The sequence below is a fragment of the Eschrichtius robustus genome, chromosome 8, assembly GCF_028021215.1.
Source record: "Eschrichtius robustus isolate mEscRob2 chromosome 8, mEscRob2.pri, whole genome shotgun sequence".
Classification (NCBI taxonomy): domain Eukaryota; kingdom Metazoa; phylum Chordata; class Mammalia; order Artiodactyla; family Eschrichtiidae; genus Eschrichtius; species Eschrichtius robustus.
Genome location: NC_090831.1, coordinates 101,161,160 through 101,186,416, shown reverse-complemented (window position 1 = coordinate 101,186,416; position 25,257 = coordinate 101,161,160). Strand labels below are relative to the sequence as shown.

At 39.4% G+C, this 25,257-nt stretch overlaps 1 pseudogene; it reads right to left on the bottom strand.

The window, feature by feature from the left end:
• LOC137768330 (uncharacterized) lies at positions 1-24,958 on the bottom strand (annotated as a pseudogene).
• Between the last annotated feature and the right edge of the window lie 299 nt (positions 24,959-25,257).

Below are 25,257 nucleotides of genomic sequence, written 5' to 3'. Positions count from 1 at the left end.
GGACAGTGGGAGAGGAGGGAAAGTGATTATAAGTCTTCTGGCTTCTTCAGGATGAGCTTCCTCACAAGCGCTGTAATCTGGGACCCGATCTCCTCCACCGACAGGGTTGGGTCCCAAGCGCCCTACCACCTTTCCAACTGTGGCCACTAGGTACTTACAGAAGTTCCCGGTGGGCTCCTTCCCAGAAGTCTGGGTCAGGTACTTGAAGGCAGGGTGGGCACCAGTGCCGGTGACTGTGATCTTGCTAAACATGGGGAAAGAGACACTGTAGGTGTGGCGGGCAAAGCTCTCCATCTCCTTTTAATGTCAGGCGCCTGTTGGCCAAATTGGCCAAACTGGTTGCAGAGGAACACAAGCACGTTGAAGTGATGGGACCGCAGGTCCCGCTGTAGCTGCTGCAGGGCCCGGTGGCGCTGGTCTGTAAAGCCCCACTCGCTAGCCATGTTCACCACCAGGGACACCAAGCCGCGGTGCTTCTCCAGCGACACCGTCTTGCCCCGGATGCTGACCGCCTTGAAGTCGTAGAAGTCCTGGTCCCGCTGCGCACAGGCGGCAGCCGCCCCGAGCAGCCACACCGCAGCCAGTGCCGCCACCTGACTCGCTCCCGAGCAGGCGGCGTGGCAAGGGCAAAGGCAGGGCGCGGCTCGCAAATTTTTATATGTTGTTATTTTTGTTTTAATCAGATCAAAATTTCTAATTTCTCTTTTGATTTCTTGTGACCCATAGGTTATATCGAGGTTTGTTATTTACTTTCCAAATATTTGGAGATTTTTCCCCAAATATTTCTATTATGGAATACTTATTTCCTGCTACTGTGGTCAGAAAACATACTTGTATGATTTGAATTTTTTGAATTTATTGAAATATTTAGTATGACTTGGAATATGGTCTACCTTGGAAGTGTAATGTGTGCATGAAGATAAGAATTTTGTATTCTGTTGCTGGGTATAATGTTCTATAAATGTGAATTATGCCAGTTGGTTAATAATGATGTTCAAATTTTCTATATCCTTATTGATCTTTTCTCTACTTGTTCTATCAATTATTGAAAGATATTGAACTCTTCTACTGTTGTGGCTTTGTCTATTTCTCATTGTAGTTTTGTCAGTTTTCATTTCATGTAGTTTGAAGTTCTCTTATTATGTGTATAAATGTCTAGGATTATTATGCCCTCTTGATGAATTGACCTATTTATCATTAGGAAATGACCTTCTTTATATCTGATAGTATTCTTTTTCTGAAATCTACTTTTTCTGATATTGATATAAAGATTTCAGCTTTCTTTTGATTGCTGTTAACGTGGTATATCTTTTACCATCCTCATACCTGTAACCTATTTGTGTCTTTATATTTGAAGTGAATTTCTTATAGGCAGCATATTGTTGTGTCTTGTTTATTTATCCAGCTGGAAAACCTCTGCCTATTAATTGGGGTGTTTAGACCATTTACATATTTTGTGTTTGTTCATACGGTTTGGTTTAAATCTATCATTTTGCTGCTTAATTTCTCCCACCAGTTCTTCACTCCCTTTTCCAAAATTTTCTGGCTTCTTTGGGATTAACTGAACACTTTTAGTGATTTAATTTTAATTCATTTGTTGGCTGAATGGCTGTAAATCTTTGTTCTGCTATTTTAGTGGATGCTTTAAAGATTATAGTATACATCTTTAGCTCATTACACTCTCCCTTCAAATGATGTTATACCATTTAATCAATAGTATACTAACTTTATAGTGTGTTTCCATTTCTTCTGTGTCAGCCTTTGAACTAACATGGACATACATTTTACTTTTGCATTTATTATAAACCCCATGATACATGGTTTCTACTTTTGTTTAAACAATTAGTATCTTTTTTTTTTGAATTTTTGAATATTATTTTATTTATTTTTTTATACAGCAGGCTCTTATTAGTTTTCTATTTTATACATATTAGTGTATATATATCAATCCCAATCTCCCAATTCATCCCACCACCACCACCCCCGCCACCTTCCCCCCTTGGTGTCCATACGTTTGTTCTCTACATCTGTGTCTCTATTTCTGCCCTGCAAACTGGTTCATCTGTACCATTTTTCTAGGTTCCACATATATGCGTTAATATATGATATTTGTTTTTCTCTTTCTGACTTACTTCACTCTGTATGACAGTCTCTAGATCCATCCACGTCTCTACAAATGACCCAATTTCGTTCCTTTTTATGGCTGAGTAATAGTCCATTGTATATATGTACCTCATCTTCTTTATCCATTCATCTGTCGATGGGCATTTAGGTTGCTTCCATGACCTGGCTATTGTAAATAGTGCTGCAGTGAACATTGGGGTGCATGTCTCTTTTTGAATTATGGTTTTCTCTGGGTATACGCCCAGTAGTGGGATTGCTGGGTCATATGGTAATTCTATTTTTAGTTTTTTAAGGAACCTCCATACTGTTCTCCATAGTGGCTGTATCAATTTACATTCCCACCAACAGTGCAGGAGGGTTCCCTTTTCTCCACATCCTCTCCAGCATTTTTTGTTTGTAGATTTTCTGATGATGCCCATTCTAACTGGTGTGAGGGGATACCTCACTGTAGTTTTGATTTGCATTTCTCTAATAATTAGTGATGTTGAGCAGCTTTTCATGTGCTTCTTGGCCATCTGTATGTTTTCTTTGGAGAAATGTCTATTTAGGTCTTCTGCCCATTTTTTGATTGGGTTGCTTGTTTTTTTAATATTGAGCTGCATGAGCTGTTTGTATATTTTGGAGATTAATCCTTTGTCCATTGATTCATTTGCAAATATTTTCTCCCTAAACAATTAGTATCTTTTAAAGAGCTTTACATAATAGCACAAAGCTCCTTCATGTTTTACCCATGTAGTTATGTATTTTCTGGTGGTCTTCATTCCTTGTGTGGATCAGATTTCCTTCTGGCGTCATTTTGTTCAGCCTGAAGGTCTTTCTTTAACATGTCTTGGAGTGCAGGTGTGTGATGAATTCTTTCAACCTCTGTATATCTGAAAGTCTTTATTTTGCCTTTGTTCTTGAAAGATACGTTCTAAGTTTTTTCTTTCAGTGTAATAAAGATATTGCTCTACTCTCTTTTCTCTTGCATTGTTTCTGGTGACAAATTTGATGTAGTCCTTATCTTTGTTCCTCTTACATAGTGTGCCATTTTTTCTTTGACTGCTTTTAAGTTTTTTTGCTTGTTTGTTTCTCACAGGTTTTGAGCCATTTAATTACAATGTGACTTGAGGTAGTTTTCTTCATGCATATCATACCTCAGACTTATTGAGGTATGATATGCAATTATAATTTTCATCAAATTTGGAATGTTTTTAAGCATTATATCTTCAAAAATTATTCAGTCCCATCCTCCAACTCCTCTCCTTCTGTGACTCCAATTACATGTGTATTAGGCTGCTTAAAACTGCCCCACAGCTCACTGATGCTTTTCCACTTCTTTTTTGATTCCCTTTGCTCTATGTATTTCATTTCTGATAGATTCTGTTGCCATGTTTTCAGTATATTAATTTTTCTTTTTGCCATTTATTCCATCTAGTGTTTTTATTTTAGTCTCTAGAATTTTTATTAAGGTCTTTAAATTTTTAAAATACCTTCCATGTCTCTACATACGTTTTTGAATACATGGACTACAGTTTAATTGTTTTAGTGTTCCTGTTTGATAATTCTAACATATGTATTGGTTCTGGGTTGGTCCTACTCAATTGAATTACTTCTTTATGAGTCATATTTTCTTGCTTCTTTGCATGTCTGATAATTTTTGATTGGCATTGTGAATTTCACCAGGCATTGTGAATTTTACTTTGTTGGGTACAGTTTATGCCTATTTTTATAAATATTATTGAGCTTTGTTCTGTGATGTAGTTACATTTCTTAAGAAATTGATTATTTCAGGTGTTACTTTTAAGATTTGTTAGGTACCAGAGCAGTGCTCATTTTTAAGCTAATCATTTTCCATTACTGAGGTTAAAAAAACTTGTGTGTACTCTACTACTGTCCCTCAGTTTTTGAGGGTTATTCAGTTTGGGTGCTGGCAACAGGCACTATTCCCTGCCTTGTGTGAGCATTGGGCATTGTTACCCTTAATTATTTTGGGTGGTTCTTTCCCAAGCCTCATGTAGTTTCCTCAGTGCATGCATGGATCAGTACACAGGTGAATACTTACAGGGGTGACTTACAGATCTTCAGGTATTATGATATTCTCTCTGTGTGCAATTTCTCCTTTTGCTACTTTTTCCTGAGAACTCCAGATGCTTTTGTCTCTTCGGAGTGTCAGTTCCATCTTCTCAGCTCAGGGAGTCTCCAATCTCCACCTGGTTTCTTCCTTCCTGCACTATGCTCTGCAAACTCTCTCATGACAGTCATAGGGCTTGTCTCTTTGTTTCCCATCTCTTAGTGATCATTGTCTTTTGTTGCCTGATGTCAGTGCCTTGCAAGTCATTGTCTCGTATATTTTCAATTTTTTGTTGTTTCAGATAGGAGGATAGATCTTGTCCCTGTTTCTCCATCTTGGGTGGAAGCAGAAGTCTATAACTTTTTAAAAAGGGAAAATATATTAACAATTTCAAACAACTGACTAGGGATCAATTTTGAAGCATCAACTGGTTTTAAGTCAGGTATTGGCTGTATAATCATCTCTTTCATTCAGAATTAGAAAAAAATAAGAAAACTAAGATAACTTTCACTGTATTGTGCAATAAGAATTGTTTATAATGAGACCCTAAGATACCTAAAATAAGCTAAAATATCTTTTTTTTTAATACAGATTTATTTAATTTATTTATTTACTTGTTTTTGGCTGCGTTGGGTCTTTGTTGCCACGGACGGGCTTTTCTCTAGCTGTGGCGAGCAGGGGCTACTCTTTGTTGTGGTGTGCGGGCTTCTTATTGCAGTGGCTTCTCTTGTTGCGGAGCAAGGGCTCTAGGTGCGTGGGCTTCAGTAGTTGTGGCACGTGGGCTTCAGTAGTTGTGGCTCATGGGCTCTAGAGCGCAGGCTCAGTAGTTGTGGTGCACAGGCTTAGTTGCTCTGTGGCATGTGGGATCTTCGTGGACCAGGGCGCGAACCCGTGTCCTCTTCATTGGCAGGCGGATTCTCAACCACTGCGCCACCAGAGAAGCCCTGAAATATCTTTTGAGACATCAAAAACATGTTAGACTATTTTGGCAGAGTTTTACAGTTCCAAATTATCTTGCATTCTAATAAATAGCTCTTATGTATATGGTAACTCTCATGTAAAGAGAATACTTGTATCATTTTTCAGCTATTTAGGATAAAGTCCAGGACTGATTGTCCTAAAGGTCTTAATCATTTTATACTGTTTTGTAACAAGTTTATTTTCTCTTCACTCTCTGCCTCTCCTGAGTGGTTTTTATTAGCATTGATGGTGAAAGTAAAGATCATAGTACTGAGTTTTAGATTTCCAGTTTCTTGCCTTTTTTCTTTCTTAGACTTTTTTGCTAGAGTATATATATTTTTTTTTAATTTTTTTTTTTTTTTTTTATCTATTTTTTATTTATGGCAGTGTTGGGTCTTCGTTTCTGTGCAAGGGCCCTCCCTAGTTGTGGCAAGCGGGGGCCACTCTTCATCGCTGTGCACGGGCCTCTCACTATCGCAGCCTCTCCTGCCGCGGAGCACAGGCTCCAGACGCGCAGGCTCAGCAATTGTGGCTCACGGGCCCAGCCGCCCCGCGGCATGTGGGATCCTCCCAGACCAGGGCTCGAACCCGTGTCCCCTGCATTAGCAGGCAGACTCTCAAGCACTGCGCCACCAGGGACGCCCTAGAGTATATTTTTAATGTACTACTTCTTTCTAAATGTTTTTCTAAAATATTAATAAATATTATGCTACAATGTTAATATCAGTATGCAAAGAGATATTTTGTGTTTGGAAACTATAAGGTAGTTTATTAAATGGTATTCATTTTTACAAGATTCTATACATGCTTATATATGTGTGTATATATATATATATATATATTTTGCACCTCTCTATAGGAAGAGTCATTATGTTGCTAAGCAACAATGACTGAATAGCTATAGATACATAGAATCCTGATGGACATTAGTTTTTGCCTGTATTTTAGCTTTTGAAGGTAAGATAAAGTGTTTCCTCTTTAATAAAAGCAGCTTGTAGCAACAACATAAGTAAGTCAAGGAGAGATGCAGAGAAATTGGTAACATAAATATCTAAAACAACCAAATTTACCGTTCAAAATATAAGACAAATGTTTACGTGGCCTTCTACATAAGTCAGTGATGAGCAATCCATAGCCGCCCTGTGCAAAGAGACAGCCATTGATTGAATTTTAAGGTGAATATTTAGGCTACTGTCTCTGTGTTGCTACTTTGCAAATATGCTCATCGATTAACATTCATCACTAAACACGATGACAACATTCTCACTGATGATCTTTCATTCTTCTGGAAGTAAGTAATCTAAATTGTAAAAAATGCATATTGTCTCCTGGTGGAGTGCTGTAAGGGTATATTCATTTTGGATAAATGAAAAGAAATTAATCATCTTAACATTTTAATTTCTTTTGTAGATTAGTGTTTATGCAAAAATAGTTGCCTACTATTGACACTTGTGATTTTACTTAATACCGCAGACACCTAATCATCTCAAACCTAATTGTGTACTGTACAATTTCATTTTTAAGTTCTGCAATTTCTGCCCTTGTGAACAATGTTAAGTCTAACCCATTCAGATGTTTGAGGATATGTCACTGCTAGCCACATTTTCCTTAAATGCTTTTTATTTTTAAAAAATTTTAAATGTTTTTTATACAATTTTAAAGGTTACTTTCCATTTACAGTTATTATAAAATATTGGCTATATTCCCGTGTCGTATAAATACATCCTTGAGCCTACCTTATACCCAATAGTCACGCTTTTTAAATTCTTATGTATTTGGTAGTCCACCAAAGAAGTGGAAAAACTGCGTAGGCAGTGATGGCCTTTGTCATTCAGTGCCATTTTTGTCATTCAATTATAACACCATATAGTAAGTTATATGTCAAGTCTAAACTTAATGAATTACAGAAGGACACTTACAAGATTTAAGAACAGTGTAGGAACTGCTCTATGGCTTAATTTAACCCTCTAGGTTGATTTTATTTGATTCCAAAAGTACTCTCAAGGGACACTATTCTGAGTACCGTCAGTAACTCCAAAGAAACACAAGCCATGATTTCTATCCTCAAGGAGTTTACAGTCTATTTGATGAGATGAGACATGTCTAACTTACCACCATTTTTGAAAATTCAGATTTCAGTACAAATTCTTGATCAGGACTCTAGAAAAAGTGTCAGATAAGATTTATGTCTTCTTTTCACCCTTACTACAAACAACACACACACACACACACACACACACACACACACACTTCTTGGATGCTTTCTGCAAAACAAAAACAACATGCAAGCAAACATCAAACAAACACTTTTGCAACAGTTTCATTTAGACAGTGAATAGCATGCGTAGTAGAGAAAATCGAAGCTATTGTAATTTTTGTGTGTTTTGAGAGGAAAAACTTTGGACTATCGGGAATATCAATGAACCATGATGATAGCTGGCAAATATCAAAGGTTTCTGCAGACTGATATAGAGGCTATTATGCAGTGGGTAAGATGTTTAGGAGAGAAAGTCAGTTCAAATGTTGACCTGTGCATCTTCCATGACCTTTGAGACCCAGGGAGAGAAATGTCTTGGACAAAGTACATAGAAAAACAACACCTAACTTCAATATTGTAATTTTTAAGAAAAAACTTCTTTCTGTAGAAAAAAGAGAAATCTATGACAAAATTGCTAAGGTAGGCTACAAGCTTGGAATATTTTTTTTTTTGGCCTTGCTATGCAGCATGTGGGATCTTAGTTCCCCGACTAGGGATCAAACCTGTGCCCCCTGCAGTGGAAGCGTGGAGTCTTAACCACTGGACTGCCAGGGAAGTCCCCAGAATATATTTTTCGGTCCAAACTCTGGAACATATTTAGGATGAGTAAGTGGTACTGCTTGACTTAAGGCACTACTAAAAGCTATGTTTTGTTTTTAGAGGTTGTTTGTTATCACATTAGGAGAAAAAACTCTTGAACTCTGGCTGGAGAGTATTGCACAATTGAGAAGTGGCAATGCTTGTTGGGAATGCTTGGGGAGCTTGAGTCATGTAGTTTTATGTTTTAAACATTGATAAGCCTTTTATCACCATATGTGAGAACTTCTGGCAATTGGACCCTAAAGTTGGAATCATGGAGAAAGATGAGCAATTTCATGGCACATTGCTAACTATAGTTCAAAGGGAGGACGAAAATGACTGCAGATAACTGTAGTCTGTAAATGATACTCCAGAAATTGGTGACTGTAACAGTGATTCTCAAACTGTGTTGCAGAGAACATTAGGGCTCTGAGAAGGCATCTTAGGTGCTTCCTGGTTGTGATGGTTGGGGGTAGAAAGGGTTTCAGTCCCGCTGATTTTACTCTAATTAGGAGGCTATACCTTTATATGTTTTATATATGGGGATTCTGTGAAAGCTTTCATTTCAAAAGAAGTTTTGACCTTTCCTGGAATAAATCTGAGAATTGTTCTTTCAGAATTAGAGCATCAGAATAAGCGCTTGAGTTAATTCCTAATGAATAGAATTATTATGAACCGTGAGGCCCTTTTGTATCACCCAGTAGTGGCTGACACAAAAGAAGACAAGAAATCATTAGAATGTAGATAAGTAACTGTATTTTGAATTGAAAAGTTAAAGGAAATTGCTCCATTATTCTGTGAATTTAAGATTAATTCTTGAATACCGGGTACAGAATTTTTGAGTCTCAGGATTGAACTTTACCAGTGTGTGAGGTAGACAAGGATAAGATCACCCTTATTTCCTGCTGGCTTTTACCAGTTTAAATGTGTATGTCAAAATGTTTCTGGGTCACCAGTTGGTCACTTTCTAGTTGCTCATATAAAACGCTGTATGAACAGCCTAAAGATTCTTGGTCTGCTCAAAACACCTGATTGTGTTTGGGAATATACTGATGACAAAAAGAGGGAGACTAAATCCAGAGAAGACATCATATGCCTGATATAATCTCACCTGAAGTCTGTTTAAATGGGATAGGCGCAAAACATAGTGTTACCCAATCACAGGCCATAGCGTAGGGCCACACTCTGTAAAGTGCCAGTCCATGATGAAGTAGAAAGCTTGCATGGGAATGCAAGTCACCTCACTAGATCCTTCATTGAGAAGGTCTTCATGTGGAAAAAAAATGTCAGAGGAACTAGATAGTGTGCTTAGTGATGGCAGCAGACTGAATGCTTATGTTCCCCCCAAATTCATATGTTGAAATCCTAACTCCCAAGGTGATGGTATTAGGAGGTGGGGCCTTTGGGGTGATGTCATGAGGGAAGAGCCCTCGTGAGTAGAATTGGTGCTCTTTTAAAAGAGACCCAAGAAAACTCCTTTGCCTCTTTAGTCATGTGAGGTTACAGCAAGAAGACAACTGTCTAGAAGTGGGCTGTCACCAGGCACTGAATCTCCCACATCTTGATCTTCGACTTCCAACCTCTAGAATTGTGAGAAATAAATTTCTATTGTTTATAAGCTACCCAGTCTATGGTATTTTGCTATAGCAGCTGTCAGGGAGGAAGAAATTTTCTTGTACCCTTCTAGGTTCTTCTGGCTGGCCTAAAAATTAAATTGGCATGAAACAGCTTCACAGGAGAAAAATCAAACAAATGTTTAATTATATATATACATGGGAGAGACCCAGGAAAGCTGAGTAACTCACCAAAATGGCTGAAACCTTCGCCTTAACATACCATCTTCAGTTATAGACAAAAGATGTTGAGGGTAGTAGTTTGGGATCTCAAAGGGGAGGAAGTCAACTGACCTAGAGAAGGAAAAGCAAATGTTTGGTAAACAGATGTTTGCTAGGCTATGCAGAGACAATGGGACACAGAGGAGCTTTAACTGATTTTGCTAGGCTTCTTCCTGTCCACACAGGACAGCTCCTGTCCTGGAACAGGCCCTCTGTCTGCACTCTTCAGGCAATTAGGAGGAAGATCCACGTTGATTCCTGAGTCTTTGGGGCCTTGATTGTTTTCAGCACAAAATAATTTGCATGCCAAAGAGACATTTTGGGGTGGGAGAATTTTGCTCGCCTTCGTCCCCAAGTGGATTAAGACAGTGACATCGATGATTTACATTCTGACACAAGCTCCTTGTTGCATTACATACTGGTGACAGAACAGTTCACATTCAGGAAGCTGGTCTACAGACTGCATTTTGAATAGTACTTATGTAAAAAATCCTTTAGAAACTATCTCTGACACGAGTTATCCACGGATCTGGATATTAAGACCTCAACAATGACCTTATCAGCAATATTGAAGAGGGAAGAGTTTCTTCTCCATAAATGCTATGAGGGTAGAAGCTCTAGGAAAAAAATCAGGTTGCAATGGTAGAGGTGATATATAACTGGATGAACATGCCTGGTATGCGTCAGAGACCACTTAGTTGTCAAGTACCTGCTGGCATAGGAGAGAGTGTGACAAAATGAAGAGGTTAAAGTGCCGGACATCACACACTGTATTTATGTGAAAGTTTTAGAGATTCATAATTTAATTAGGGGACTAGGTAAAGGGGGACTGCATGGCATGATAGTTATGTGTGGGAGTGTGGTGCTATACTGCTTGGGTTAGAAAACTAGTGACCACATTTCCCAGCTGTGAAAATTCAGATTAATATAACCTCAGTAAGCTTCAGTTTTATTAACTATAAAACAGGAGCAATGATAATCATACCTACCTAATAGAGTAAGGATGAAATAAAATATTCATGTAGAGCACTCAGCATATAACACACTAAATACATGTTCACTATTGTAATTCTTTGTACCAAACTATTTTCTATAGTACTTGACCAAGCACTAAAATAAACCATAGATATTCTTAAGTATTATTAAATGAATAGGAAGAAAATATATGCTGTGGGGGAAAGGATCACACCAAACTTCAAAGTTTATGTCATGGAAGGATATACATTTATTAAAGGTGATAAAATTCTGTACCTAGGTTTGGTAAGCTGAAGATGGCAGAGAAGGAAACCAATGTGTTTCAGACTCAGTGAATCCTGAAGATTTCCGGAAACAAATATAGGTTCTTCCTTTGAAATTTTCTGCTTGACCATGCAGGAGTCACCTGGTAAGAATCACTTACAGGTCACTCATCTAAATCCACTCCTGGATGCTTTTCTAAAGGTTGCAATTTCAGGAAAATAGTCTATTTATTCATAATAACAATTTCTTCTGTATTGGAAGAGACTCTTACGTTAGATGCTAGTAAAACAGGACTCACTGAAAGAGACAAAGAGTATATAATGTCATGCAAGTCAAGAGGTTATACCATGGAAAAAGTATCCTTAAACTTAAATCCCATGACATCAGAGCCATGCTTGGTATCTCTCGGAGGACTCTTATTCAGTGGCCTAGCATGAGATGAATAATTGCTGAACCACTAAAAAGGAAAATACCAACAATATTAACTAACTTTTGCTTGTTTCCATTGGGAGGAGTCTAATTGGAACCAGCCTTAGGCAGATACAACAGGTGCACTGAGGTCCTGACTGCCACTCCTACACCCACAAAGAGAAAAATGGTGCCCTCTTCCCACCATTCAGGTAGTCCCAAGACTAGGTCTGGTGAAGAAGGACTAGTGCTCAGAGAGATCAGCTCTTGGAGAAAGTACTTGAAAACCAGGGTGTCAGCAACATCAGAATGACACAGAGGCCTCACCTGGATCCAAGCCCTAGCCATGTCCTAATGCTGGGAGAGGGGCAGACTGCTATAGACTGGAGAGGGTGTCATCACATATCACCATGTCTATCTCACTACCTTTTTATTTTGACTTATCATGTGACCATCGTTTCTTCAATTGTGTATTTTACACTGCTCACTCTAATAACTTTTCACTGTGGTCTTAAGTAGTGCTGTTAAAAAGGCATCACTTTGAGAGAGTGTGCTCTCGGGAAGACTCGCTCTCTCGTTTTATTCCAGACTCTGCCTACATGTCACATCTTCGAGGACTTCCCCGGCCACCCTCTTTAAATATGATGCCCCCCACCTCCTTACTCGCTCTAAATCCTCTTCCAACTTTCTATTTCTTCTTAAAATTTTGTCAGTACCCTGTGTTATTTCTGGTCTGTCTATACAGCTCAAGTCAGCTCCTAGAAAGTACCAGTTCTCCAAAACAAAGATTTATGGCTTCAAGATCCAGCGCTTTTAAATCTTTTGTGAACTATGTTTCTTCTTCAAATGTGTTTCTTCTATGAACTGTGCCTCTTCCTCAGATATATCTCTATAATTATTCCTCTTACTACCTCCTGTAGCAGATGCCTTGCTATAAATGGGGTCAGAGGAGGCTTGGAAGGGAGACTGCATGAGTTTCTATGTCAAGCTCCATAGCTGCTCCTAGTGTTTAAGGGTTTAAGGTTTCTACCACCATTTATAAAGAGCTGCTATATCCAGTTACATAATATTTAGAGGCACGTGTCTTCTAAATCCGGTTCTAGAGCTATTGACAGAGAAAAGGGTGTACAAGTGTTGGGCTGGGAGCTGGTTGCTTTCTTCAACTAAAATTGTCCAAATGGCACTTCCTGATGAGTCACGGAGAGTCTATGGACTCCCATGTCATTACCAAGGTTACTGAAGCTCTCTGCTCTCCAAGCACATTTTCAACAGGGCTGGTTCTATAAAGAAACAGACAAGGCAGCTATTTTGTTTAATGTGAGGGCCCTCAAAAGGCTAGCCTGAATACAAATTTTATTCATATTTACTTGATTTAAAATTCCTACCATATTCACCTTCTAGAGATACACATCTCCTAAATAAATAAAGATTTTTTTTTTCTCTAAACACTAGAGTTACAAATTACCTACCTGACACATTACAGGGGTTAGTCACCCGATCAATATTTCATTATGTTTCTTTAATCAGGAGAGCTCAGGTATCGGACATGAGAATGAAGAGTGGCAGTTGATTATGAGAATTAAATAAAATATTGTATGTAGAACACTCAGCACTTAGAAGGTGCTGAAAAAATAGCAGCTTTCATTACAGAGAAAAAAAGATTGAATAAATGATTATTATAAACCTAATAATAACCTCTTTATGATGTTGTTCCTCAAATTCTATGCAATTGTTATGAGAACCAGAAACATTGCTGCCACGTGTGCTCTTGCAGACCCAAGATCTTTTAAAAAGAAGCCCAGGTGGTTTTCTCTTTATCATTTCTAATTCTGAACTATTCACACCAAAATGTAAATGATTAATATCAAATCAGTCTTCAATACGGAGAAGAGAACACCAAAATGCCAGGTAACTTATAGGAGACAGGTGTGCAGCAATAAAAGCAATGCTGATTTCTTCTTGCGTCAGTCTGACAGACTTTATTTCCCTTTCCTTTTGACTTAGCCTCATGTTCTTCAGTCACTGAGGGCCCTGTCCACTGACTCAGTAAACTCTAGATTTCCTGAATGCTAACATTTCCTCAGATGCTTGCCAAATGAAGACTCCAATTTACTTCTAATGTCAGGAGACACTTCAATTTCCTCATCACTATTACCATTTCTCTCCGTGCTACTTATTTTCTCAAGTGAAGACACAGTAGAATAAGGAAAGCAAATGCTTGAACAATCTCTCCTATGATTTGTGAGATATCAATAGGGGATTTGATTTTCCTTTTGGCTTTTGCAGACTTGGGGCAACAACATTTATCCATGGGTTCTAACCTTTCTGTAACTATGGCGTTGATGCCCGATGGGCTCCCCTTATGTAGACTTTGTGACCAAAAGTATTAACAAACATATGCCATTCATAACACTCTGATTAGAGAAGGAAAAACAATCTCATTTCCTATGACAGACAAGATCCAGTTTCCTCTGGAAAATCACCAAAGCAGACCTCCTTCATCAAACCTACTGGTTTGGGACTTCCCTGGTGGCACAGTAGTTAAGAATCCGCCTGCCAGTGCAGGGGACACGGGTTCGATCCCTGGTCCGGGAAGATCCCACGTGCCGCAGAGCAACTAAGCCCATGCACCACAACTACTGAGCCTGCGCTCTAGAGCCTGCGAGCCACAACTACTGAGCCCGCGTGCCACAACCACTGAAGCTCACGCACCTAGAGCCCGTGCTCCACGACAAGAGAAGCCACCGCAATGAGAAACCCACGCACCACAACAAAGAGTAGCCCCCGCTCACCGCAACTAGAGAAAGCCCGCGTGCAGCAACGAAGACCCAATGCAACCAAAAATAAATAAATAAAAATAAAATAAAATAAAAAATTTTTTTAAAAATTGGAAAACCCCATTAAAACAAAACAAAACAAAACAAAAAACCAAAAAAATCCTACTGGTGCCACACGCTCTTTAGAGTTCCAGCCAGGAGTTAGGAGGCTAGGTTCTTTTCATCTCCAGCTCTTGCCCCTGGGCAATCACTCAACCTCTGAGACTTGGTTTCCTCAGCTATAAAATGAATATGATATTTACATTAGCTACTTTACCAATTGTTATGAAAATCAACTAAGATAATACATGACCTTTTATGGAACAAGGTGTGTCAGATAATCTACTGAGCACTGAGAGTACAACAATGAATAAAGTATACTCCTCTCCCTCAGCTGGGAGTCAAACAAATAAATAATGGCTGCTCATCATAATAAGTACTATATGAAGATACAACAGAAACCCATTTACCCATTAGGTTCGAACTGATAGAGGAGGATTGGTTATCAAAAAAGTGAATTTAAGTAGAATATCATATGAGTGATACACATATAACTTTAATGTACCCATATAAATATACATATATTGGTAAATCTTTTAATATTCCACATAATTCCTTTGAGTAGGGGTCTACTGATTGAAATTGTGACTTCACTTTCTTCCATAAACCATACCTATATGACAGTCTGTATAATACCCAGTAATTACAGTTTTCTTAAAGCAGAATGAGAGCTTAAAGTCACTTGGGGACTTCCCTAATGGTGCAGTGGTTAAGAATCCGCCTGCCAATGCAGGGGACACGGGTTCAAGCCCTGGTTCGGGAAGATCCCACATGCCATGGAACAACTAAGCCCGTGCACCATAACTACTGAGCCTGTGCTCTAGAGCCTGCAAGCCACAACTACTGAAGCCTGTGCACCTAGAGCCCATGCTCCACAACAAGAGAAGCCACTGCAATGAGAAGCCTGTGCACCGCAAGGAAGAGTAGCCCCTGCTCGCCACAACTAGAGAAAGCCCGTGCACAGTAACAAAGACCCAACCCAGCCAAAAATAAATGAATAAATTAAATAAATTTTAAAAAAAAGTCACTTGGAAAACAAACTTATAAGACATTTATAGAATCTGTTATATTTTTACGATTTTTTCCCCTTAATCTTTTATTATTGTCTAACCCGTATCTCACTCAATAGAAATTTTGCTTAGAGGCGTGCCCACAAGGTAACTTGGTTTTCATTTCATTCATAGTGTGTTGGCTTACATATTAAATAAATAATGAAAGTATTAAATACAAATGACATAGAAGGTGGAACAAATCAACTGCTCCTTGGTAAGCATAGGCCTCACTGGCAGGGGGAGACGGGCACAGCGCACTGGAGAGATATTCCCTGTCAGGAGGTTTGAGCAGGCATGGACAACGCTCCCTGTGCTTTCATGGGGAGTGGGAAGGGTGATGGTGAATTCAGCATGCTGCTGCGTTTGTTCAGTGAAGATTGGCTAAAAGACCTTTACCCTATGTACAGAGTGCTTGGAGAGCAGAGTGGAGCTACTGAATATTTCTGCTTGGATTTGGTCTGAGATAGACACCCTAGAGAACATGTCATTTGCCTCCAGATCTTAAACGAGTTCAACAGGTTAAAGAAAAAGCTCAGTTGAGGAGTTGGCAAAAGGCAAGAGGGCTTTCACAGTGAGGAAACAGTATATGGAAACCAGAGAGGGAAGAACCATGGAAATACATTTCAGCCACACTTTCCTAATGCCCACTTGGGAAATGTGGACAAAGAATAGGGCGCCTGAAATGAAGTGAACAGACAGCATGATTTTAATCGCTATGTTCAATTTTTCAATGAGTCTACACTATTCACCCGGAACATCTAAGCTCTCCGAACATTCAGCTCGTTTTCACGTCACCTTGCTAAAATTTCTGAATAGGTTCATCCACTAAACCTCCTGACGTTGATGCGAAAGGAGGGAGGTCAAGATGAACATCAATATGGGCACCTTCCTAGCCTGTAGGACCCAGGGAGACTTCATCACTAGTAGACTGAGAAGCTCAGTGGGGCGTTTGTACCCAGGGAAAGTGCAAGCTTCCACCGGTCAACCTGCTGAGAAATTATGATCACAAAAAAGGTGTTACATAACACCTTGTAAAGTTAGAAGGTTGACCTTTACCCACCAAGTCTTCCTTTAGGGATCACTCATTACCTAACTCAAACCTTACTCCTTTTCCAATATGGGCTAAAATGTCACCTATCCATGGACAGTGTTTCCTGAACTCTATCCCACTGCCCCTTAGTCTGATAACATTACTCATCCCTTTGCTCGCCCATGCATATCTCTTAAACCTCTGTAAGAGCACTTATTTCATCCTGCCTTAAGCCAAGGGATGTTGGATGCGTATCTGTATCTGGTAAGGAATTGTGAACTTCCTGGACACTGGATTTGTTCTTTCAAGACTCTATTTCCCCCAACAGCAGCTTCCACAGTGTAGTCAGTAGTTTCACAGTAAGTACTTATTTGCTCAACTGAAGAAATGAAGATACGAATAAGAGGTCTTGATAGCCTGGAAGAGAAGTACAGTTGCATTTATGAAACATGCTCCTAGAAATGATGGCAAGAGTTGGGAAGAATAAAGAATTTGGGAGAGGTCTAGTGTTCAGGTACAAGGAGATTAGAGGTCTGGAAAATAGGATCTTTGAGAAAAGGTCAGAGGAACTGGGATGGGTTAGCATGGCAGTGAGAAAATTTAAGGGAGTAATAAGAGGCTTTAATTATGTACATTAAATAGCTAAGCAAAGGAAGATTCCCAGCTGCTGTCTTCTGGCTCTGCTGAGGATAAAACCAAGAGGAACACAATATAGTTTGTCTGATTTTCTTTCACATATTACTTAACATCAGGGTCTTTTCTTTGTCCACAATGTTTCTGTGTAACTGTAGAAACAAAGTAAGCAATGAGACTCTACTGGCCTAATCTACTCTATTAGGATTTTATTAGGCTTGTATGTGAACATACAGACTGGTCAATGTCTGGGACATTGTCCATGTGCCTGAAATTCCTTTAAACACTAGTGCGTGTTGATATCGCCCTTCAAGGCTCTCTCTGAGTGCCATTACCTGGCCTGTTTTATGTGCAGGGTCCCACCAGTCTCTCAAGGATATGTGCTCTATGTGTAAATGTGTCTAATATGGCCATGAGGAGGCTGGGCCCCGGGGTGGAGGTACTCTGTCCTGATGATACTTTATGTTGGCGCTGATTTAGATGAGGAAAAGAGAAATCCAATGGAGTATCGCACAATTATCCAGGATGTGATGAAAGAACCCTGAGAACTTTCTCTTCCTATCAGAATGAGAAGGAGAGTGGGGAAGCAGATGTGGTCACTCTTCCTTAGCTGTTCAGTCAGCCTGCACTGGTACCCATAGAACTAGACGTTCCTGGAAAAATCACTTAGACCATAATGGGAAAGTTATTTTTCACATGAGTATTAATTATGTCTTAAGAAGTGATAACTGCTGTTAAAACAGAGGGGGATCCAGGCTTATTTGTGTGGTTGCATGTTTGTGTGTGTGCGTGAACTGCATATTTATTTGTTGTTGTCAGAAGACAAAGCCTCATAGCTGCAAAAGAGACAGACTGACCCCAGAGCTAGCCAGTGCAGAAGGAAAGCATTTGCATAAATACTTTTCCCTTCCCTGGGGCAGATCTGCAGCTCATCACTAAGGAGCTGTAGTGCGGAGGATGAGAGGGAGAGAGGATTATTTCTTTCACTTCCTCAGTAGGTTGACCTCACTTTTCCCTTGAATAAGTGAGTCTGTGGTGGTGCCAGCATTCATGCTTTTCCACAACCCGAGTTGTACAGAGAACCACAGCTATTTTCAGTAGAATCAGACCCCAGCTGAGTAGCATTTTGCCCTTTTACTTTTTTCCCAGAAGTGAAAAATACAAAACGATCTGGCACTAGACATTAAAAACAAATACACTTCTCCAATTCTTGTTTTCCTCTCACAAGCGTATTAAGGATAATAACAATAACGACGCATTACTTCTCCCCTCACTTGAGACTCACTGAAGCACACCATTTACCATCAGCATGATTTACAGATCACTTTGGTTTCTTGGATGGCAATTAAAATTAACATTCTGGTAATTATTCCTTTTTAATGACAGCGCTATCTTTTTAGATGAGAATCTCAACAATAACCAAAAAACAAATCAAAACAAACAAACACACAAACCCTCCAAACACCCTGGACTGATTAAATTAAAAAAGAAAACGAGCAGTGAGTCCTTCTTGATTCAATCTGAGTTTTCAAAATGATGAACAGTAGTCATGAATGTTTTAAGGTTCACTCGAATGAATATTTTATCAACTTTGAATGCATCCACAAATTTCTCTTTTATTTTTGCCTTTTAAAAATAGTAAAACTGAAACTGTCTTGCCAAGATTTAAAGGGATATTAGTTCTCTCCTCACATATTCTGTCTGGCTTTGCGAGAGTGGCCCATTGTGCCCAAAGACAACAGTTTCTTTGCAGTGCTGAATCTTAGACACTAAAGACAGCCTCTCTTCAATGGGGTTACTACAGGGGAAAAAAGAAAATTGCACTGCATCATAGCAGGGACAATCTAATCCTCTTTGCTGGTACATCTGCTCTGGCAGTTTTGCTCTGCAAATCAAAAGGCATCCCATCAATTAAAGTTCCTCTTCCTTTCATTTTTATTCAGCTTGTGAAATGTGACCAGTATTCACCCAAAAAAAAAAAGTTTCAGTCCACTTTGGTCACAAATATCCACCCCAAGGGTGTGCACTTTGATTTGTTGTCTGGTTTCCGCTGACTGTTCTTCCTCATTTTTTTTTTTTTTTTTTTTTTTTTTTTAAGAAGGAGCCCTTCTCCTTTGGCAGAGTGCAGTATATTCAGAGAGCTTTACAAAACAAAGCTTTCAGCTCTGAGTCAGCAACAAACTCATCTTTGTTCGCATGGTTCTATTAAGGAAAGAAGGCCAATTTTCTGCAGGTTTCTATGGCTGGCTTCACAAAGGCATCTCTCTGTGTGCAAGCTCTCTGGCAGGAACAGCCGACTCTGAGATCATCGTTTTCCGTAATGACCAGCTGCAATGATCGGAGAAAGAAAATCATAAACTGGTTTATAGAGTGGTTTTCCTAAGGAGCCTGAAACATAGATTCATTCACTGGGAGACACGAAATAAAGGCAGCTCATTGGTTGCATTCACATATACAGCCCAAGGCCTCCTCCACATTTTCCTTTATCTCCAGACACACTTTGATTGGATATTCACGTCATTTGTTTTGAGGAGGAAGTGAAGCTCATTTGCATTTCCTTGGGTTTCCCAGGAAATTCCCAGGAATTCTTATCCTTCATTTGATGGTGTTTTCATGTGTTTGGGATCACATTAAATTATAATCTCACAGTGTGTTTCCAGGTACTGAACTTTTGTCTACCCCTATAGCTAGAGCACTGTTAAGATCTCCAGTTGGCCCACAGGGAGATGGCTTAAGACTTCTAGGACATATGGCAAACATTCAGAATAAACAAAATAGTCTTAGACTCATGAAGCAAGGTTTTTCAAAAACATCAGCATAACCCTACTTGTCATGAGGTTTAACAGATAGAGTTTGCAGACATACAGCTGTGTAGAGCAATCTATGCTAGTGCTGCTTCCTTAAAAGTGTTCTAGGATAGTCCTATACATATTTGGATTTAAAAGAAAAGTTCCAGATTAAAAAAATTTTAGTGGAGAATTCTGGTCTTAACAAAATGAAACTTCTTTTAACTGTAAGACTTAGAATCTTAAATATGCTAATGCACGTCGTCATTTTCTAAGAAAAATGCCTTCCCCCGACCCTAGTCCACACAGGAACATCTGCTTAAACTAGTACTTTAAAGATCTCACTTTGGGGGAAATGCTGACCAAATCCAATGGGATGATTAACAACCAAAGCCTTCCAAAGCTTAGGCTATCCTGGATGAAGTTTGCAAGAGGAACTTCCGACTTTGTTTTATTTTTTTATTTTTATTTTTTTATTATTTTAATTAATTAATTAATTTTCATTTTTGGCTGCGTTGGATCTTCGTTGCTGCACGAGGGCTTTCTCTAGTTGTGGCGAGCGGGGGCTACTCTTCACTGCGGTGCACGGGCTTCTCATTGTGGTGGCTTCTCTTGTTGAGGAGCACGGGCTCTAGGCGCGAGGGCTTCAGTAGTTGTGGCATGTGGGCTCAGTAGTTGTGGCTTGCGGGCTGTAGAGAGCAGGCTCAGTAGTTGTGGCACACGGGCTTGGTTGCTCTGCGGCATGTGGGATCTTCCTGGACCAGGGCCCGAACCTGTGTCCCCTGCATTGGCAGGCGGAGTCTTAACCACTGCGCCACTAGGGAAGTCCCAGACATTTGTTTTAATATGAGTATATCAAATATTTATAGTCAGATGTTATCTAAAACTAGCTATTCAGAAATCGATTACAGTGTGAAATGAAAGAGCACTATACCTTTTTTCCCTCCAAATGCTGTCTTTTTACAGGTAGAGCCTTAGGAGATGTCTATTGGTTGTATGACTCTCACTTCCCAGGCTTTATGGCATAGAAAAAGAGCCATAATGAAATTCAAAAGAGAAGCTGGGGCTGCGTAAGTACATGGAAACCTAGCAGGTACCATGTCATTCCTTCACAATTCATGGCTACCAATAAAAGATTCCAGAAAACATATTATTGCCATATTTAAGTATGATATGTTTTTTGTCGTTATATAAGAACTGCTACCAAAGACTTTTTTCATTCTTCTTTTTAATTGTTTCAAACAAGAAATATTTATGGAGTGCTTACTTTGTACCAGGTACATTGTAAATTAGGCAGACATGATCCTTGCTCTCCTGGAACATACTAGCTAGAAAAGAGAAAGGAGAAGCACCATGCTTTATAATTTCTAGTCATGTGATGATTTGTTCATTTTTCAGAAAGGATTTCTGTGCATTTAGAACTGTGTGGGTAGGGCAAAACTTACTGATATTTTGAAAGAATAATGCTGAAATAATGTTGGATTCATCCTGAAATTTGCCTGACTCAGAGGGCTCATCCTCATAAGGCATCAGACCTGTACCTTGTTGTTGCAAACACCTTGCATTTAGCATGACTGTATTTTGGGCAGAAATTCATGGATAAGGATGTGTCTTCCGAATTACTTGCCCAGCACTCCTGAGCAACTGTTTCTGTTTTTCAGTGACTGATGAGTCACAGTTCAGAGGAGATAGAATCAGAGTGTCAATTGTAAAAAAACGGAGGTGAATTCTACCTTGGAATCCCTGATACAAGTCTAAACTTATCTCAGGTTGGAAAATAAATCCTCAAGGCACATAGCTCAGTACTTGATATACTACAACACATAAAGGATTTTTCTGCACTCTTGAAGCAAGTTGGGACTTGGTTAAAGGGTGTTTTTCTTATGAAAGAAGGAAAGATAATGGCTGAACTATGGAACAAGACAGTGATAGAGAAGGTGTGATAAAATGGTTCTAAGTTATAAGACTTGCAAAAGTCATAATCTACCTGAATTAAACATAGCCACCTCATAGGGAAACATATTACCTAATTGAGCAGTGTAAATTTTAAGTCAAGGAACACATGACTTAGAATGTATATAATCTTGGATTCTAGCTCCTGAGTATATGTACTTTCTTCATCTTTTTGTACTGTTTTAGTAAATAAACCAGTCATTTGTATAATTTCTACTGCAATTTTTCTCTTTGCTCTTTTTCTGTATATTTGTCTCTTTTTTTGTATCCAGATCAGTCTAGTCAATTTAACTTTAGCTATTTATTCAAGAAATATTTAACTGCCTACTATTGACTAAGCACTAAGGATTAAATGTTAAAAAAGAAAAGGATGCTTTTGTATGATGTTACTTGAAAAACCATTGTTTCCATATATAACTACATAAAACCATTATATATATATATATATATATATATATAATGATATACATTTTGTATGATGTATTATATCAGGTAGAGACAGTTTCTCCTCTTTAACTTGTATGCCTTTATTCCACCCACATACTATATATTAAGTGATAGCAAGTACTTAAGGCACGCAAATGGCTTTTCCTCCCTCACTCACCACTCTCATTACATTTCTGCAGAAGCTGCCCTGTCAGTTGTTTGAAGGATTTTAAATGGACCAAAAATAAACATCACTATAAAAATGTGAGATTCTTTCTATCATTGCCAACAAATACTCTTTGAAATCAACTAAGTAGTACACCTTTTAATTACTGAAAGAGGAAGCACTTTTAAAATGTTAAAGCTTGAGGCAATTTACTCATTCTGCTTACCTAAATTGACATCTTGAGCAAGTTGCAGATTCATTCGTTCATTCACTTCTATGTTATGTGTGTGATATGTTTTTGTGTGAGAGAGGAAGAGAGAGTATCTAGTACTTGTCAAGAAGTGTCTAGAACCTGGGTGTACAGCAGTAAATAAAACAGATAAAGGTGCCTGCCTTTGTGGAGCTTAATTCTAACAGAGGGAAAGCTATTTGATAAAAGGCCAGGTAGTGCTATTTTAGAAAAGTGCTATGAAGAAAACTGAAGGAGTGTAAGGGCAGAGAGGACAATAGACCGGAAGCGTTTGATGTGGTGAAGGAGGATGGCCTCTCTGATGAGGCCACACGAGAAAAGACTTCAGTAAAGTCTGGGGCCAAGACTTTTAGCTATCTGGGGAAGAGCATTCCAGAAAGAAGGACCTATAAGGCAGAAGCATGCCAGTTGTGGTTGAGTACCAGAAAGGCAGCCCACAGGAGCAAGTAGAGGAGGGAGGGAGTGGTAGGAGATGCATTAACTAAACTAGGAGTCAGCTCGCACCTAGCATGGGACAAGGTGCAAAAGCAAACGGAGGCCCACTATGATTCAATGTCTGAATATTTAAAAGTTGCAAATCAAGCTAACATACTCTTAAATAAAAAATGTTCTCTCTCCATTCTTTAACCTTTATAACACCCAGGAGGCCAGGTTTAAATGTGAAATTCTCGGACTCATGATTCCAGGTTGGTGAATAATCAGGGCCTCTGGTCCCTGGTCTGCCCCTTTGCTTTCCACCTTCAGCTCCATTCTATATTGTTAGAGATTATACATATATATGGACATCCCAGACCATTTTGTCCAAGCTCCACATTCACCCCTGCCAACACCTGCCTCTTGGTTACCTCTTGGGTCTAGGGTGTGCACAGCACAGCGAAGCCTGTCCTTAGAGAGATTCTTCATATGGAAGAATAGATTGCAGCCCTGGAAGCAGGCTTGCAGACCTCTGGGCAGGAAATTCTGGGCCTCTGGAGAACCAGGGCATGTTCTATAAGTGAGCTGTATACTCCAGTTGTGCATATTTCAGTGACTTGCAGACGCCTCATCTGGTGGCAGGTGAGTGGGGGCAACTGGTGGTGCAGCTGGGGAGAGGTGAAAACTGGGCCCTGAAAAGTACTTGCTCCAGCCTGGGTTCTAAGAGGGGTACCAGCTGGCTTTGTAGGTCTTGGTAAGGATTTGGCTCTTAATGTAACAAAGCTGGGAAGACACTGAAGTGTTTCAATTTGCATTTTCAAAGTCTCACTCTGCTTGCTGTGTGGAGAGTAGCCTGGAGTAGAATAAGAATGAAAGCTGGGAGCCCAGTTAAGAAGCTGTTGTAGAGTTTTAGACAAGAAATGGTCATTGCTATGGGTTCCTGATTAGTTACTGATAAACATTAGTTACTGATAAACAAAATACGCTCACACTCTTAAAAGCCCTTGGAGATTCTAGAAAACATTCTTCTTTGGGACGAGAGCAGAAGTGAGAACTGAAAGCTTCTATACCCACACAGTTTACCATCTACGTTAGCGTGTCTTTATTATTCAGCTGTTTTCTCTAACACGATTTTACTATTACACTATTTTTATCAACATGACTTTATTATTTCAGGAAACTCTTGCCCAGAAAGATAGAAATTGCAAATAAGTTTATTATTTGCTCCAGGAGCTACCAGAAAAAAAAGTAGAATGCACATCAGACTGTTCAAATTTCTTACTCTTTAAGACTGAAACCTTCCTCTAGAAAACCTCACCTTGCCATGTTCATCAATTCTAATCTATTATATCACGATCCTCACACAATCTCAATAAAGTTCTCTGCATTGGAAGACTGTCTTAAAGAAGTCTCAGAATCTCATAAATCTCCCTCCTTAGAAAGACTGCCAAAGTAGTATTCTCCTTTATCTCATGAGGAATAAATTCAGCTTTGTCTCATCAATAGTTTAATTTGGTGATATTTGTAGTGAAGCTGTTACCGAGTCCAAGCTCGCTCGGAGACGAGGTTTTGAGGCAAGGAAGACGACTTTATTCGGAAAGCCGGCAGACCGAGAAGATGGCGACTAGTGACTCTGAAAAACCATCTAATCAGGGTCGGGACGCCAGTTTCTTTTATAGAATCAGAGGGAGAGAGGCGGTGAGCAAGTAAAGTAAAAAGGCAGAATAGAGAGGGAGAAGCGGTGAGGAAGTAAAGTAAAAGGGCCATCGGTCTTGCAAAACATCTCCTGGAATGAGCAGCCTCGGTGAGGGCATCTGTCAGTTTTGTCTTTCTTGCAGCCATCCACAGGAAGCTAGGGTCAGATTGTCCCTCTGTGAGCTGAACAGCAGAGGGGCAGGGTTCCCCGAGGCAGGCCATTATGTATGATTATAATAACAAAAGCAACGAAAAGAAGTCAAAGAAACAGATCCAACGTGCAGTCCGATTTAGCTCTTCCCTGTTACAAAGCATCTTGGAGGCCCGTTGAGATCTGATCAAGATCTCACACTTCTGCAGCCCAAGACCACCCATCTGGAATTAGAGCACTTCTCTGAAAGTCCTTGAGCTTTCAACTCAGGGGTATTGCTTTGGGTCCAACCTCCTATTTCTTTTTCTTTCCCTGTGGCTCCCCAAATACTGACTTTATTTGTCTTCTAGGAATAATAAGCCTTTTAAAG